Source organism: Haematobia irritans, chromosome 1, assembly GCF_050003625.1.
Source record: "Haematobia irritans isolate KBUSLIRL chromosome 1, ASM5000362v1, whole genome shotgun sequence".
Classification (NCBI taxonomy): domain Eukaryota; kingdom Metazoa; phylum Arthropoda; class Insecta; order Diptera; family Muscidae; genus Haematobia; species Haematobia irritans.
The window spans coordinates 163,001,533-163,020,434 of NC_134397.1; positions in this window are offsets into that span (position 1 = coordinate 163,001,533).

Consider the following 18,902-nt stretch of genomic DNA (forward strand, 5'->3'; position numbering starts at 1 on the left):
TTTATTACGAGCCAAAGATACGGCTTCTTTAAAAAAAGAAATTTTTTTGCGACCTATCTGGCTTTAAATCTAGGGCCAATAAAATAACAAGTATATACGGCCGTAAGTTCGGCCAGGCCGAAGCTTATGTACCCTCCACTATGGATTGCGTAGAAACTTCTACTCCCGATGACAAGGTATCTTAAAACTTCCTAATACCGTAATATATATATTACACGTAGTCCATACGTGGTATATATTAAACTTAAAATGGCCGATTAAATACGTATATAATTAAGTTTGACAAAATTTTCTATAGAAATAAAATTTTGACAAAATTTTCTATAGAAATAAAATTTTTACAAAATTTTCAAAAGATTTAAAGTTTTGACAACATTCTCTATAGAATTAAAATTTTGACAACATTTTCTATAGAATTAAAATTTTGTCATTTTCTATATAAATAAAATTTGACAACATTTTCTATAGGAATAAAATTTCGACAAAATTTTCTATAGGAATAACATTTTGACAAAATTTTCTATAGAATAAAATTTTGACAAAATTTTCTACAGAAATAAAATTTTGACAAAATTTTCTATGAAAATAAAATTTTGCTAGATTATTTTTGCTCGAGTGGCAAGCATGATTATGAACCGATATGGACCAATTTTTGTGTGATTGGGGATCGGCTATATATAACTATAGACCGATATGGACCACTTTTGGCATGGTTATTAGCGGCCATATATTAACACCACGTTGCAAATTTCAACCGGATCGGATGAATTTTGCTCGTCCAAGTGGCTCCGGAGTTCAAATCTGGGGATCCGTTTATATAGGGGCTATATATAATTATGGACTGATATGGGCCAATTTTTGAATGTCTCTTAGAGACTATATACTAATACCCTGTACCAAATTTCAGCCGGATCGGATGAAATTTGCTTCTCTTAGAGGATCCGCAAACCAAATCTGGGAATCGGTTTATATGGGGGCTATATATAATTATGGACCGATATGGACCAATTTTTGCATGGTTGCTAGAGACCATAACTAACACCACGTACCAAATTTCAACCGGATCGGATGAAGTTTGCTCCTCTAAGAGGCTCCGGAGTTCAAATCTGGGGATCGGTTTATATGGGGGCTATATAAAATTATGGACCGATATGGACCAATTTTTGCATGGTTGTTAGAGACTATATACTAATACCCTGTACCAAATTTCAGCCGGATCGGATGAAATTTGCTTCTCTTAGAGGATCCGCAAGCCAAATCTGGGGATCGGTTTATATGGGGGCTATATATAATTATGGACCGATGTGGACCAATTTTTGCATGGTTGTTAGAGACCATATACTAACACCATGTACCAAATTTGAGCCGGATCGGATGAAATTTGCTTCTCTTAGAGCAATCGCAAGCCAAATTTGGGGGTCCGTTTATATGGGGGCTATACGTAAAAGTGGACCGATATGGACCAATTTTTGCATGGTTGTTAGAGACCGTACACTAACACCATGTACCAAATTTCAGCCTGATCGGATGAAATTTGCTTCTTTTAGAGCAATCGCAAACCAAATTTGGGGGTCCGTTTATATGGGGGCTATACGTAAAAGTGGACCGATATGGACCAATTTTTGCATGGTTATTAGAGACCATGTACCTTCCGACAGTTGCACGACTCCACAGCCCTGGTCGTTAGAGAGCATACACTAACATCATGTAGTAATGAAATGAAATGTGGTCTTCCAGGAGACTCCGTAAATCATAGCTATAGTTTGGTTTGTTCGCGAGTGAGTGTGATTTCAACGAACGGATGGACGAACATTGCTAGATAGACTTGGAATGTTTGAGACCAATATTTCGATGTGCAACTATAAAAATTTTATAGATTCATTCATTTGTAGATTCAATCAGATTGGAAAGAGCCTTCAGATTGCTTTCATTCCACGAAAGTGGCCAGTTACCGCATTTGATTTTCTCCGATGAGAAATCATTCCAAATCGAGCAGTTTGTGAACAAACAAACTAGATAAGGTTTAGCTGCTAAAGAGGTCAGCTGAAAATTTACACCTTCGACTTGCCACTAGATCTCAAGCACGGCCGATGGTTTAGTCCAACCATACGCCCCGCTCATATTCATCGATCGAAGGGTCAAAATAATCGCCGACCTAGGGAAATATCCTACGTTTGGTTCGATAAGGTTGGAAAGAGGATTTAATTTGACATGTCTCATTTCGCCTGACATACATCTAAGTCAATATTCGGCTGTTGGGCGCTCTAACTTCTTCTTTCCATCGGAAAGTTCCATCAGGAACTTTCTGTATCTAACGAATTATTTGTCTAGTAAAGCAAGGGCAGTGACAAAAGTAGTGTTCCAATGTCTCATTATCCTTAAACGATGCCCTAAATGCACTATCCTCTGCTGCTCCTATTTGGATTAGATGTTCTCCAAGTTCTAGATACCCGTCATTATTCCCTCCTGATTGTCGCCCTGCTCTCCTTGAGTAGGTCTCCAGACTTTTCTGAACTAGGTCACCCCATAGTATCTTCGTCGTCCTTCCGACCGTTGCACATCGTTTTATGTGTCTCCCGTGTCCATTCATCCCACTCGGCCCGCGTTGCCTTTATGGGCTTTGCGTTATCTAAGTTCATTACCCGATATGTTCTATCTCTTACTGCTAGTTCATTTAAAGTACCGCAGAGCTACTTTCGGTGCAGCGTATGATTTAAGGTCCTTATTCGTGCCAAAGGTGCTAAATCGAAAAGATCTAAATTGATTTTAAAATTTGATGTTATGATTTCCGATGTTGATTTGATGTTGATTTTTTATGAAAGTGAATAAACACACATTTTGCGTCAAACGGAGAACAGGCGGTGTCAAACTGACAACGATAAAATTACACCATGCGTTGTCAAACCAACAACCAGTGTTCATGATGTGGAAACGTAATGGTTATGAAATTAAAACAAGTATATACGGCCGTAAGTTCAGCCAGGCCGAAGCTTATGTACCCTCCACCATGGATTGCGTAGAAACTTCTACTGAAGACTGTCATCCACAATCGAATTACTTGGGTTGCGGTAACACTTGCCGATGGCAAGGTATCTTAACACTTCCTAACACCGTAATATATACCACATAGTCCCTACGTGGTATATATTAAACAAAAAAAGGCCGATTAAATACGTATATAATTAAGTTTAAAGTTTCTATAGAAATAAAATTTTGACAAAACAAAATTTTGACAAACTTTTCTATAGAAGTAAAATTTGGAGAAAAAATTTCTATAGAAATAAAATTTGGATAAAATTTTCTATAGAAATAAAATTCTGACAAAATTTTCTATAGAAATAAAATTTTGACAAAATTTTCTATAAAAATAAAATTTTGACAAAATGTTCTATAGAAATAAAATTTTGACAATATTTTCTATAGAAATAACATTTTGACAATGTTTTCTATAAAAATAAAATTTTGATAGATTATTTTTGGCTCGAGTGGCAACCATGATTATGAACCGATAAGGACCAATTTTTGTGTGATTGGGATCGCCTATATATAACTATAGACCGATATGGACCAATTTTAGCATGGTTATTAGCGGCCTTATACTAACACCACGTTGCAAATTTCAATCGGATCGGATGAATTTTGCTCCTCTAAGAGGCTCCGGAGATCAAATCTGGGGAACGGTTTTTATGGGGGCTATATATAATTATGGACCGATATAAACCAATTCTTGCGTGTTTGTTGGAGACCACATTCTAACACCACGTTGCAAATTTCAACCGGATCGGATGAATTTTGCTCCTCTAAGAGGCTCCGGAGATCAAATCTGGGGAAGGGTTATATGGGGGCTATATATAATTATGGACCGATATAAACCAATTCTTGCGTGTTTGTTGGAGACCACATTCTAACACCACGTTCCAAATTTCAACCGGATCGGATGAATTTTGCTGCTCTAAAAGGCTCCGGAGGACAAATCTGGGGATCGATTTATATGGGGACTATATGTAATTATGGATCGATATGGACCAATTCTTGCATGGTTGTTAGAGACCATATACTAACACCACGGACCAAATTTCAATCGGATCGGATGACTTTTGCTCCTCTAAGAGGCTCCGGAGGTCAAATCTGGTTTATATGGGGGCTATATATAATTATGGGCCGATGTGGACCAATTTTTGCATGGTCAATACACGAATGAAAAAGACTGTTTTTCATATGTTTGGCTATAAACATTATATGTTTGGAACACAAATTTTTAAACACAATATTTTTGAGTGCAAGCATATAATGTTCATAAACTAGCATAACATGTTTGGGACATATATGTTAATATGTTAGAACATATTATGTTTGGGACATAAAATGTTTGTAAATATAATATGCTTGGATGCAAACATATATTAATTTAGAAATAGCCTATAAACATATATGTGTTTAGTAGCTTGGAGCGCTATTTAACAGGGAGCGATATTGAATTAAGTTGGTGGTTGTTGCTTGTTATTACAAAATTAACATTTTATTTTTCCTTGGGCAATTGATCAGCTACTTCTTTGATCCTTACAAACTGTGTGGTCCGCTGTTCGAATCCCCGTCCGGCAAAAGGTAAAATTAAAATAAAAAAAATCATACAATTGGATAATTTCTTCTACAATGTTTGTATTACAGAAAAAGGTGCTAAGAACTAAAAAATCTCGTGGAAGTGAGAAAGATGTGGGGGAATATACAATTGGGCAGCAACAAAATTTTGAGCATTCAGGTCGAAAACCTATGTCATTAGCACCTATATTACCTGTTTATTTTCATAATTCATTATGATTGTAAATATATAAATAAATAAATAAAATTTTGAGCACAATATTGTTTGGGAGAATTTTTTTTAAGCATATAATATTTTTGGGTGCAAAATGCTTCCAAACATATGATATGTTCACATAATAACATATTGTTTTTTGGAAGACAACATTATTGAATTTGGATGCAAAAATACAAAATGTTTGGAACTTAGACTACCCAACCATATATTGTTTAGACCAATATTGGAAGAGATCAAACTTATAAATGTTTGGGTAATACCCAAAAATGTATATGCTTGAAGCAAAATATGTTTGGGAGTATATGTTAAAGAAGCGATTTTTTGTGAGCGTGTAGAGAACATATACCAACACCATGCACCAAATTTCAGCCGGATCGGCTGAAATTTGCTTCTCTTAGAGGCTCCGGAAGCCAAATCGGGGGATCGGTTTATATGGGGGCTATATATAATTATGGACCGATGTGAACCAATTTTTGCATGGTTGTTAGAGACCATATACTTACACCATGTACCAAATTTCAGCCGTATCGGATGAAATTTGGTTCTCTTAGAGGCTCCGCAAGCCAAATCGTGGGATCAGTTTATATGTGGGCTATATATAATTATGGACCGATGTGGGCCAATTTTTGCATGGTTGTTAGAGATTATATGCTGAAACCATGTATCAAATTTCAGCTGGATCGGATGAAATTTGCTTCTCTTCACCCAGAAAAAAGTGCCTTCGAAACTAAAGGAAAAAATTTTCATCAATATAGTTTATCCATTTTATTTCCATTAAGGTAAATTTTTGTGAAAAATAATAAAATTTACTCGTTTCAGTAAAAAAATCCTAAACTGTAAGCAGTTAGGAATAGTTCATTAACTAGAATAAGGCATGGAATTTTACTCATACTATTTTCTTCGCTGGGTATAAGAATTTACTACTGAAAAAGAAAATTTTATTCACCGATAACAAAGCATTCGTAAAAATAAACAAAAACCGAACTAAAACCAAGTTTCCTCAAAATTAGTAAAATTTCTTATAAAATGATAATTGCGACTTCCTTTATAATAGAAAGTTTTTCATACATACGAACAACACTTGGCATAGAAAAATATTTTAGTTCATTCGTACTAAGAAGTATGCAATCCTTTCAAAACTTACGGAAACAAACTTGTTAGAATATAGGAAATTTTCCTAAATTTCTATTGTCTACCTGTAATCGATACCTGTCATCGTAATCGATGTGTTTGCGCGTGGGTGTAATCGATATATTTGCGCGTCGGTTGTTTTTTAGTTGGAATCGCGTTGTTTCGGAGAGATTGTTAAAAAATAATATGGTAAAATAATATAATAAATAACAAATAAAATATGTAAAATATTTGTTATTTTAAATTAGTGAGAAAAATTTTCGTTTTTTTTTAAATAAATCTATCAATGTTCGTGATAGTGTATAAAGAAAGAAAACACCAGCAGAATAACAACCCTTTCATTTGTCTTCATTTTGGAATCTTCAATTATCAGGTAATATTCAGTGACGCTAACCTTTTGCAACAAAAATGTTTTATGATTTTTTATATTTGTAGGTATTGAAATTGTAAAAGGAGGACAAAATCGTTAGGCAGCAACTTATTAAAAGTGAAAAGTACAAGAAGAAGAAAAAGTGCGTTTTACAGTTGATAATATCACACGGAAATTGGAAATAGTGGAATAATAAACTAATATTTCAAAGAGATTCGATGCTGTTGATTCTTAATAAATATATTCAATATATTAATAAAACATGTCTTTTATTGAAGATAAAATTGCTTATAGAAATAAATAAAATTGTATTTAAAAACGAAGGTAAGCAGTTCTAATTATGAAGTAAAAGTTTTACCACAAATGTGTAAGATTTGTCGAAATGAATGAAAAAATTTCAATAAAATCATTCCATATATGAATTCAATTTAGTTAAATTTTTTCATTCTGTAGTATAGTGGTATATAAATATAGGAAAATGTTAACTAATATATGGAATGCATTATTCCTAATTTCTACGAAAATCACATCGTTCAAACAAATAAAAATGTCTTTGGCGCTATACGAAGTTCAACTTTCTTCACAATGAGTTCATTTTAACTTAAAGAAGGGGTCACTTTTTTCTGGGTGTTAGAGTCCCCGCAAGTAAAATTTGGGGGTCCGTTTATATGGGGGCTATACGTAAAAGCGGACCGATATGGCCCATTTGCAATACCATCCGAACTACATCAATAACAACTACTTGTGCCAAGTTTCAAGTCGATAGCTTGTTTCGTTCGGAAGTTAGCGTGATTTCAACAGACGGACGGACGGACATGCTCAGATCGACTCAGAATTTCACCACGACCCAGAATATATATACTTTATGGGGTCTTAGAGCAATATTTCGAGGTGTTACAAACGGAATGACAAAGTTAATATACCTCCATCCTATGGTGGAGGTGACTCGAACCTAGATTGTCTGGTCGATAATAGTTAACAGTCGCCTTAGTAAATTGCACCACTGACGGAGTTGCCATAAGAACGTCTAACGAATATGTTAAAACTTTTCATGGCCAAAGAAAAATGAAAGCCGTTCATGAAACCTTTAACACGTTCACGATTTTTGAACGTTATTTTTCTATTAGTGTGTTTTTCAAAACAGTTCTAAAGATTGTTCGGCACTGAATGGTATTGTATGAAATTTTTATTACAAAATTAACTGTAATTGTGGAATAAAAAAATTATTGCAAAAATATTTTTTTTCTGAATTTCTTAGAATTTTTGTTTGTTGATGAAACTTTAATCGTTTCGAAGAAATTCAAAAAAACTGTAACAAAAGAACAACGTTTGCTATGCCCTTTTTCCAAACGCTTTTTCTTTTGCAAACCGATTTAGTTGTAGTTTAAGAAAATTCTTCTTATAGAAGTTAAACTGTATTTTCAATTTAACTATGTTTTTAACTGTAAAAATATATTTTTTTAAATTTTGGTTGTATATTGACTAGTCAAACAGGACTGCGGTGTTGCATCTGTTCTATTCTGGTCTTTGAATAACATCCATCATCCATAATTATGTTCATCTACAGCCCAAGAAAATACACATTCCTCCGCAAGGCTATTTTACATAAGCGAAATTCCCTTTTGTTATACAATATTTTTATGACGAGCAAAGAAACTCAAAATTTATAACAAGCAATGTAACGATTCACCCAGAGAAGGGATATGGTCACCCCAATCTTGTTTCAAGGGCATTATATTACTTATTCGCGGAGAACACGGAACTTTTTGTCCCAAAAATATTGCTTTCTCGTCAAACACAACATGCTTGCCGAAAATAAAGTAATAATTCCTGAGAAAATTACATGGTTGCAACAAATATTTTACATGTTTTCCCTGAAAAATTAAAATAATGCTCTTGAGTCATGTTTGGGGTGATCATATCACTTCTCTGCGTGTTGTAACTTAATCATTTTCATTTACTTTTAAAGAAAACAATTATATCGTTACCTTAATATACAAAGGCCCTAACTCATGAAAAACAAAGTTTACAGGAGGAGGAAAAAACTTAATAAAACAAGAAACGCACCAGATGCAAAAAAAATTTTAAATGCAGTTTTTATTATTAACATCAGACGAATTCAAAATTATAATAATTTTTTTAATATTTACATTTTTAATTAATTTGTATGACTTAGGGCTTTTTGGGTTTGAATTTTTGAGAAAAAAATGAGTTGGGGCTTTTTCTTGCACAACTTAAAAGAAAAAAAAATAATATTTCAATTCATATTTAAGTAAAGCAAATGTTAGAATTGGCAAAACAGTTTATATTTTAAGAGAATATAAACTTAGGTTTTATAAGGTAATTGTTTACAGAAGTGATGGCAGTCTTTTGGTAGTAAATTTTTTAAGTCTTGCAAATGGTCCCACTTCTTTTTGGATAGTTCAATTTTTTTACTATAAAGTGGACTAGGTTGGGCAGATTTATAAGTCGTCGCGCGTCTTTGTGGCAAAATCTCGTACTCGGCACATTGTGACACAAATGGATGTTCAAAATATAACTTCTTCGATCTCTTTCTACAGTAATGCGATTCCATTTTCGGCAACTCATCTAGCCATTTTTGAAGAAATCCTCGTCTTTCCTTATTGCGTTTGCCATTGTCGGAATATATTTTAGATTGTATGGAAGAATTTGAGTGCCTCTCTGGACTGATTATCGTGCCGTGTTTTTCACCAGAGCGAATCCAATTTCGAAGCATTTTTTCTTTCAATCCTAATGTTGAAAGAAACATTGGCCGGCACACTGGCAATCGGGTAGAATTCTGTCTTAAGAAAAATGATTTGGATTGCGTCCGTGTTGAATTTTCTGACAAAATTTGTTTTTTCAGCTCCAAAGCTTTTGCTCCCACGACATCTCCCAAAACGATTTAAAAATTTCTTTTCGCGTAGACTCCCTCAACTTCGAACAATGCCTTAAAGCACTTCTTTCGCAAAAATTTGATGTGCAAGTTGCACCTTGCTGTCTTGGAGGCTTTTGGCAGAAACGATTGTCTGATATTCCAGAATATTCTTTAATTCTCATCCGATTAATTTTATTAACATTTTGCTTCCATTCTGATTGCCTCGAAACAATTCCTCTAATGCGTTCCACAACATTTGATTTGTCTGCAGAATTTTCGGTGACAAGATCCATAGTTTTTTCTATGTATTATTTTTTCACTATTTATTTAACCGCAATAACCGCTCACAGACATACATAACACAAAAGCAATAAGAACAAAATCGGGAAATCTATGTCTGCTATGTGTTTTTGCAGTAATAAATGAGTTAGGGCTTTTTTTTTGTACATATTGTGTGGATATGAGTTAGGGCTTTACATTATTAACTTATAACTTCGCTATTTTTCAACATATCTCCCTAAATTTTTTTATGGAAGGTGTATTGGATGGTGTTCTGTCAGAATCGACAAAAAACGCGATTTTGAAAAATTATGAGTTGGGGCCTTTGTATATTAAGGTAACGATATACGGCCGTAAGTTCTTATGTACCCTCTACCACATTGTGTAGAAACTTCTACTAAAGACGGTCATCCACAATTAAATTATTTGGGTTGCGGCCGATGGCAAGGTATCTTAAAACTTAACTTAACTTACAATTTAGAAGATGATGTTAATCTTCTAAATTGTAAGTTAGTCCATGCGGGATATATAGTAGGCAAAAGAAAGGTCGATTAAATACATATATATTCAGTTCTTGACCGGTATATATAGGGAAGAAATAATTACGAACAGATATGAACTTTTGTGCGTTAATTATAGAGCCAGAATTGAAATATGGGGGTCGCTTTATATGGGGGATATATACAATTATGAACACGAGTCTACGAAAAATGACAGATTTTTACTGTTTGGTAGATTGGTAGAATTCTTGATGTTTTGGAAGATTTTTCACCCATGAAATGCTTCATAAATTTTCTATAGAAATAACTTTTTGAAAAAATGTTTCTACAGAAATAAAATTCTGACAAAATTTCCTATAGAAATAAAATTTTGACAAAATTTTCTATAGAAATAAATTTTTGACAAAATTTTGTAAGGAAATTATATTTTGACAAAATTTCCTAAAAATATAAAATGTTGACAAAATTTTCTATAGAAATATGGAATTTTGACAACATTTTCTATGGCAATAAAATTTTGGTAGATTATTTTTGGCTCGAGTAGCAATCGTGATTTTTCTGTGATTGGGGATCGGTTTATTTGGGAGCTATATATAATATAGATCGATACGGACCAATTTTGGCATGGTTGTTATCGGCCATACACTAGCGAAATGTACCAAATTTCAGAAATCTGGGGATCCATGTACCAAAACCATGTACCAAATTTCAGCCGGATCGGATGATGGTATTCATCAGCCGGATCGGATGAAATTTACTTTTCTTTGATGCTCCGCAAGCCAAATCTGGGGATCAGTTTATATGGGGCCTATATATAAAGGGTGATTTGTTAAGAGCTTGATAACTTTTTTTTTTTTAAAAAACGCATAAAATTTGCAAAATCTCATCGGTTCTTTATTTGAAACGTTAGATTGGTCCATGACATTTACTTTTTGAAGATAATTTCATTTAAATGTTGACCGCGGCTGCGTCTTAGGTGGTCCATTCGGAAAGTCCAATTTTGGGCAACTTTTTCGAGCATTTCGGCCGGAATAGCCCGAATTTATTCGGAAATGTTGTCTTCCAAAGCTGGAATAGTTGCTGGCTTATTTCTGTAGACTTTAGACTTGACGTAGCCCCACAAAAAATAGTCTAAAGGCGTCAAATCGCATGATCTTGGTGGCCAACTTACCGGTCCATTTCTTGAGATGAATTGTTCTCCGAAGTTTTCCCTCAAAATGGCCATAGAATCGCGAGCTGTGTGGCATGTAGCGCCATCTTGTTGAAACCACATGTCAACCAAGTTCAGTTCTTCCATTTTTGGCAACAAAAAGTTTGTTAGCATCGAACGATAGCGATCGCCATTCACCGTAACGTTGCGTCCAACAGCATCTTTGAAAAAATACGGTCCAATGATTCCACCAGCGTACAAACCACACCAAACAGTGCATTTTTCGGGATGCATGGGCAGTTCTTGAACGGCTTCTGGTTGCTCTTCACTCCAAATGCGGCAATTTTGCTTATTTACGTAGCCATTCAACCAGAAATGAGCCTCATCGCTGAACAAAATTTGTCGATAAAAAAGCGGATTTTCTGCCAACTTTTCTAGGGCCCATTCACTGAAAATTCGACGTTGTGGCTCGTTAGTAAGTCTATTCATGATGAAATGTCAAAGCATACTGAGCATCTTTCTCTTTGACACCATGTCTGAAATCCCACGTGATCTGTCAAATACTAATGCATGAAAATCCTAACCTCAAAAGAATCACCCTTTAATTATGGACCTATGTGGACCAATTTGTGCATGGTTGTTAGAGACCATATACCAACACCATGTACCAAAATTCAGCCGGATCGGATGAAATTTTCTTTTTTTGAGGCTCCGCAAGCCAAATCTGGGGATCCGTTTATATGGGGGCTATATATGATTATGGACCGATATGGACCAATTTTTGCATGGTTGTTAGAGACCATATACCAACACCTTGTACCAAATTTCAGCCAGATCGTATGAAATATGCTTCTCTTAGAGGCTCCGCAAGCCAAATCTGGGGGTCCGTTTATATGGGGGCTATGCGTAAAAGTTAACCGATATGGCCCATTTGCAATACCAACCTACATCAATAACAACTACTTGTGCCAGGGTAGATCGACTCAGAATTTTACCGCGACCCAGAATAGATATACTTTATGGGGTCTTAGAACAATATTTCGATGTGTTACAAACGGAATGACAAAGTTAATATACCCTCATCCTATGGTGGAGGGTATAAAAATTCAAAGACAAAAGAAATCATTGTTTGTTGAAATTTTCGTTCCCAGGTAAGGAAAATTTTATTTTCAGTGTAGCCATCTTTTTATAGTTATGGGCTTCGATTTATTCCTAAAATTTCTTAATTTGCAAATCACCCTCGTACTGTTCACTTAAATGAATATGTATTAAAATTTAGTGGTTTGCTCTGTTTTTTCTTTTTTTTTTAGTTCTCAACAAACTCACTGAACCGAGTGCTAAAGTTGTAGTAAATGGGGTTTCGCACTTAACGCGTTCAGTGTCCCTCTTTAACAAAAAAAAAATAGTTTTAATGCGTAAAATGTCTTTGTTGTTCCAAAGATGGGGTCATGACAGACGCACCGAAAAAAAGACAACAGCATCACCCAAAATTGTAAATGGTTACTTTGTACCAATAGTAGTGAGGTTGTTGGTCACTTACAACATTCCCCATATATTGCGACCTATATTCAGACCACTAGAGGTACATACTAGGTATTTTAGTGAAGGACTACATGTGTGTGTGTGTGTGTGGACAAACAAGCAGGAGAGATACCATGACAGTTTGTTTGGTGGCCAAAAGGGCAGTTGCGTAGGGGGCACCGTTTATTGTCTTATCGAAAAGGGGCGGACGATTTATAGCGACATACATTCATGGTTGACCATAGCTTTATGAATGTTCGATATTGGAATTGCATCTATTTGCTGATGTAAACATTACCCTACCCCAAATATATTGAAATATTTATTTGATACCATATATACTCGTAGTATATTCGAAGGATGGCTTTGATATTTCGAGATTGGAGAACAAAACCGAATATTAAGCATCGTACGCGAATAGCTTTTGTTGGATTTGGCTCATCATGAAACATCCATACAATCGACTTTACTTTCTGGCTCATAGGCATAGATCCACAATTTATCGCCTATCGTAGCACGTCTATGTCATAGACGTGTTTCGAAGCACCGCGATCGTATTTTTGGAGCATTTCTTTCGACCAATCGACACAAGCTTGCTTTTCAGCGATCGACAAATTTTTATGGGATCCAAAGCGAAAAAAATTTCTTGACGATCATCCAATATTGAATGTATGCTGGTTCCACTGATGCTGTTGTCTCAATCTCATGATATGTCACATGACGATCTTACCATATCAGTTGGCTAATAGCATTAATGTTTTCCGGAACAACAACTGATTTTGTACGTCCTCTTGGAGTAAACTACGACCTCGACTGAATGGTAGAACATCATCGCCAATAATTAAATTAAGTTCATCGATGCAATAATCGCACGAAAAAGTTCACGATTTAATTCCATTTTTGGGCGAGATTAATCTTTTAAGTTGCTGCAAACAACAGAAATATCATTCGTATCTCATACACGGTTGCCACAGTTGGTAGAATTCTAACAAAAAGGGTAGATTTTTTACTGTTTGGTACACTCAAAAAAAAGTGAACTCGCTATTTCACTAAAGCCAATTTAACTTTATTTTAGTTCATAGAATTATTATGTGTGGAGAAAGTTTTCTTTACTCTAATAATTTTTTGTGTACGTTAGTTAAATTAACTAAACCCAAGGGAAAAAAATATACTCAAATGAAGCATAAAGATTAACTAAATTCGTATCTTCCACAAAATAGTTCAGAATTTCTTTAAATTTGTACATTTTACCACTATGTCACTAAAGACATTCTTGCAATTTTTAACTCCAAGTTTTTCCTTCAACCTACAAAGTTTTCTTTAACTATTGAAAAAACTTAGTTATGTCTAATAAATTTTCTTGAATTTGTCGAAAAATATTTACTTATTTTTATGACATCGGCGTGATGCCAACGTTTGTAATACTGTTTAGTTAAAATTTTCTACAAATATTCAAAATTTTCTAAAATTAACCGAACGTTTTCTTCCAGGTGGGTTCACTGTTTTTTCAGTGTAGATTTTCCTCTGCAACTAAGAAGGACTTCAATTTTCTATAGAAATAAAATTGTGACAAAATTTTCTACAGAAATACAATTTTGACAAAATTTTCTACACACAAAGAAAATTTCATTAAAAGTCAGTCAACGAAAAATGTTCATTGATATAACGAAACATTTTCATTAATACAATGAACATATTCGTTAATATTACGAAACGTTACGTTGATTAACAAAAAATTCGTTATAATAACGAACAAGTTCGTTGTATTAACGATTTTGTTTCATTGGCTGACTTTTAACGACACATTTCGTTAATATAACGGAACTTTTTCTATTAGTGTATAGAAGTAAAATTTTGACACAATCTTTTATAGAAATAAAACTTTGACAATATTTCTATAGAAATAAAATTTTGACAAAAACAGAAATAAAATTTTGATAAAATGTTCTATAGAAATACAATTTTGACAAAATGTTCTATAGAAATACAATTTTGACAAAATTTCCATTGGAAATAAAATGTTGTCACAATTTCCTTTGGCAATTAAATTTTGACAAAATTTTCAATAGAAATAAAATTTTGACAAAATTTTCTATTGAAATAAAATATTGACAAAATTTTCTACAGAAATAAAATTTTGACAAAATTTTTTTAGAAGTAGGTTAGGTTAGGTTAAAGTGGCAGCCCGATTAAGATTGAGGCTACTCGTTGACTGACTGTAGATATCCAACTATAAGTTTTTCTGAGGACCGACATTTAGACAAACAACATTGTCTTTACAAGCAATTAAGAAAAAATTGAGACAATGTCAAAACGCTTCTAATGAATTCGTCTTTATTTGTGCTCAAAGAAAGGACTTTACAACTAAGTGGAATGTCGTTTGACTAAAATCTCTTCATTTACTTAGTGAAACTGTGTTGTAAGTACCCTACGGGAAATGGATCAACCCCAGGACCGGTACAGGGTTAGTCCCTGGCAGGGATCCGGAGCGGAGCGGAGCAAGCCCTTTTTTGCCGGAGCGGGAGCGGCATTTCTAAAATCCGGAGCGGAGCGGGAGCGGAGCGGTTTCCAAATGAAAAACCGCTCCGCTCCGAATAAAATATAACTTGAATGAAATGTGTAACTTTGAAATTACACTGTGTAGGTAATTTCAAATATAGCTAGTACTTAGCGTAGTGTGATTAAAGGTTTAAAATGTACGATATGTATTTTTGTATGTACTTACATTGGGGAGAACACAACGTGTTTTTTAGTAATTGTTTTCAAAAACGGCAAATGTCAAAATATATCTCTAGTATGTGTTGTAAAAGTAACAACAGTACTTTCGATCAATTTCATCCCGTATTACTACAAAGATGTTTGTAATGAACGTCAAATAAATGCAATTAAACGATCTTATTTATATTTACTTTTTAGTTTTCTACACTGAAAAAAATATTGTCGTGAAGTCGAAGATTTCATGTCCTTAGAATAAGAATGCAAATTTTGCTTAGCATGGAAGACGCATTTCTCTAAAAGTTTTTTTCCTTGTCCAAATGTCAATAAACTTTTGAATGAAGTTGTAATGTCCTTATAATTAAGTGATTTTACTTAAAAATGTGTATCATAACATGAAAGATAAAATTGAGGTAAGGCCAACGTGACTTTAATAATTAAGTAAAATTCTTTAAAATTAATAAAATTGTCTTTAAATTTGTTTCCCTTTTGCATCTTGCCTACAAAGCAAAAAATCGTTAAAAAATAAGACATGTTTTTCACCACTTTATTTTAAAGACGCTTTTTACTTGAAACATAGCATAATTTCTACTGGAAGTCGAGTCTTAATATGGAAAATAAAATTGCCGTTAACTCGTTTTTAAAGGATTTTGATAACAACTGACGAAACACTCAAAAAAAGTGAACTCTCTATTTCACTAAAGCCAATTTACTCTAATACATTTTTTCTTTACTCTAATACATTTTTGTGTACGTTAGTTAAATTAAATAAACCCGAGGAAAAAAATATACTCAAATGAAGCATAAAGATTAACTAAATTCGTGTCTTCCACAAAATAGTTCAGAATTTCTTTAAATTTGTAAATTTTACCAAAAATGCGTCCATCGTGAACTTCGTATGTCACTAAAGACATTCTTGCAATTTTGAACTCCAAGTTTTTTCTTCAAACTACAAAATTTTCTTTAACAAGTGAAAAAACTTAGTTATGTCTAATAAATTTTCTTGTATGTGTCGAAAAATATTTACTTATTTTTATGACATCGGCGTGATGCCAACGTTTGTAATACTGTTTAGTTAAAATTTTCTACAAAAATTCAAAATTTTCTAAAATTAACCGAAAGTTTTCTTCCTGGTGGGTTCACTGTTTTTTTTCAGCGAAAAAATCTAAAAAAATGATAAATTAACATTTGCTTCCTAGAAGCAAGTACATAACCTCCCAATTTAAAAGAGAACTGCGTCTTTAAAGTATTCTTACTTGTATTCTCCGCTTCTTTGGCTCGGAATTAGTACCCAAACTGTTAAAGTAAAGACAAAATCTTTGGAACGGGGCATGTTTTTTTTCAGTGTAAGGACATTCATATTTGCTTTACTATTGTACTATATCCTAGCATTCTCTTATTTCTGATATTAGTTCTCGAAAATTTAATTAAAATTATGGATAATTTCAATCTTGGTTGAATAATGTGCGCATATACATTTATTTTAACTTTTTCTCACATTGAAAACTAATGACTTGATTTGTATTATTGCATGTTAACTACTTTTTTTGAGAACGAACATTTCTTAAAAACGCTGTTCGAAAATGTATTTTTACAATAAAGGGGGAAAAACGCGAAATTAGGTAACACTAGATCTGAGTAAGAATATTCGTAGGTATACCACGGACTGATTTCGATGGAGGTTGTTGCAAATATAAACATACACACACACATTACAAATATAACAAAACCTCTTTCGGAGAGTAGTTACTTCTACTCTGTGTATAGACTTTCAATTCCAATCAGCGTTGCCGTTTTGGTCCGATCGGACCAAAATTGGTCCAAAAGATTTCTAATTTTTAAATTTGGTCCGATGGTCCGACCAAACAGAATTTGGTCCATTTTGGTCCATTTTCATAAATTTGGTTTCTATCACATATTAAATAGTAGATGGTGCACCGCAAAGAATATTGTCGGGAGGCCACATGCTTAAAATACGAATACTAATTTTGCTTAGAACAGAAGACGTATTTCTCTGAAATAAAGTTTTTTCCTTGTCTAAAAGTCTCTAAACTTTTCAATGAAGTCTGTTTGTCCTTATAGCTAAGTGATTCGACATAAAAATGTGTATCCCAACATGAATGAAAATTTCGTTTTAATGAAGTCAAAATGGATTTAATATTTCTGAAAAAATCTTCAAAATTAATAAAATGTTTCAACACATTGTTTTAAAGTCATTATACCCTAAACCACATAGTGGTTAGGGTATAATAAGTTTGATCGGCCAAAAAATGTGCCTACCAGAAATATTGATTTTAAACCCCATAAAATATATACCGATCGACTCAGAATCACCTCCTGAGTCGATCTAGCGCTTGGTGTCCGTCCGTCTGTCCATGTATTTGTTGTTCACAGGATTCCGGTCGCAAATATTAACCGATTATGATGAAATTTGGTACAGGGAGTTTTTTGGGCACAAGGACGAACGCTATTGAATTTGGAAGAAATCGGATCAAATTTAGATATAGCTCCCATATATATGTATCGCCCGATTTCGGCTGTGCTTTTTTTCAAACGGATCGTCGCCAAATTTGGCAAAAGGTAATCTTTTTCATCGCCCTTCAAGTGTGCAAAATTTCATCCAAATCGGTTCAAATTTAGATATAGCTCCCATATATATGTACCGCCCGATTTTTCTAAATTTGGCCATAAAACCCTTATTTATCAACCGATCTTACTCAAAGTTTGCTAAATGTAATCTTCTATAGCACTAACTATATGTGCGAAATATCATCGAAATCGGTTCAGATTTAGATATAACTCTCATATATATGTATAGCCCGATTTTCCCAAATTTGGCCATTGAACCCTTATTTACTAACCGATCTTACTCAAAGTCCACTATAGTACTAACGGTATGTGCAAAATTGCATCGAAATCGGATCAGATGTAGATATAGCTCCCATGTATGTATCGCCCGATTGTGAAAAATTCGCCCCTAATAACCTTATTTTTGACCGTAGAAGCCTCATTTCTTAACTGATCTTTCTCAAATTTTGCACAAGGTAACCTTTTGTGGTATTAATTAAACCCGCAAAATATTATGCAAATTGGTTCAGATTATATAATTATATAATATACTATAATTTTCTCGAAGAGGAGCGGAGCGGAGCGATTTTTTTTCTCGGAGCGGAGCGTGGAGCGGAGCGTTTTTCTTTTCTCCGGAGCGGGAGCGGAGCGGAGCGAAAAAAATGGACCGCTCCGGATCCCTGGTCCCTGGTGTGTATGGACCAGTCTCAGTTCTGGTCCAAGCATATGGAATGGACCGGTCACTTTAACATGGGTTTGTCATTGGCTGGGAAAATGTACACTTTAGGACACGACTTGGACTCATCCCAAGGGACACGTCCTGGAACAACATAGTAGGACTACCCCATAGACAACTGCTCATGAAACAGTCTGGTACAAAATTTTCATCCGTATCGCACCAGAAAGGAATATGTTGAAGAATAAATAATTCTGATAGTTGTATTGTATTAAAAGTGTGGATTCAAAAAGATTTT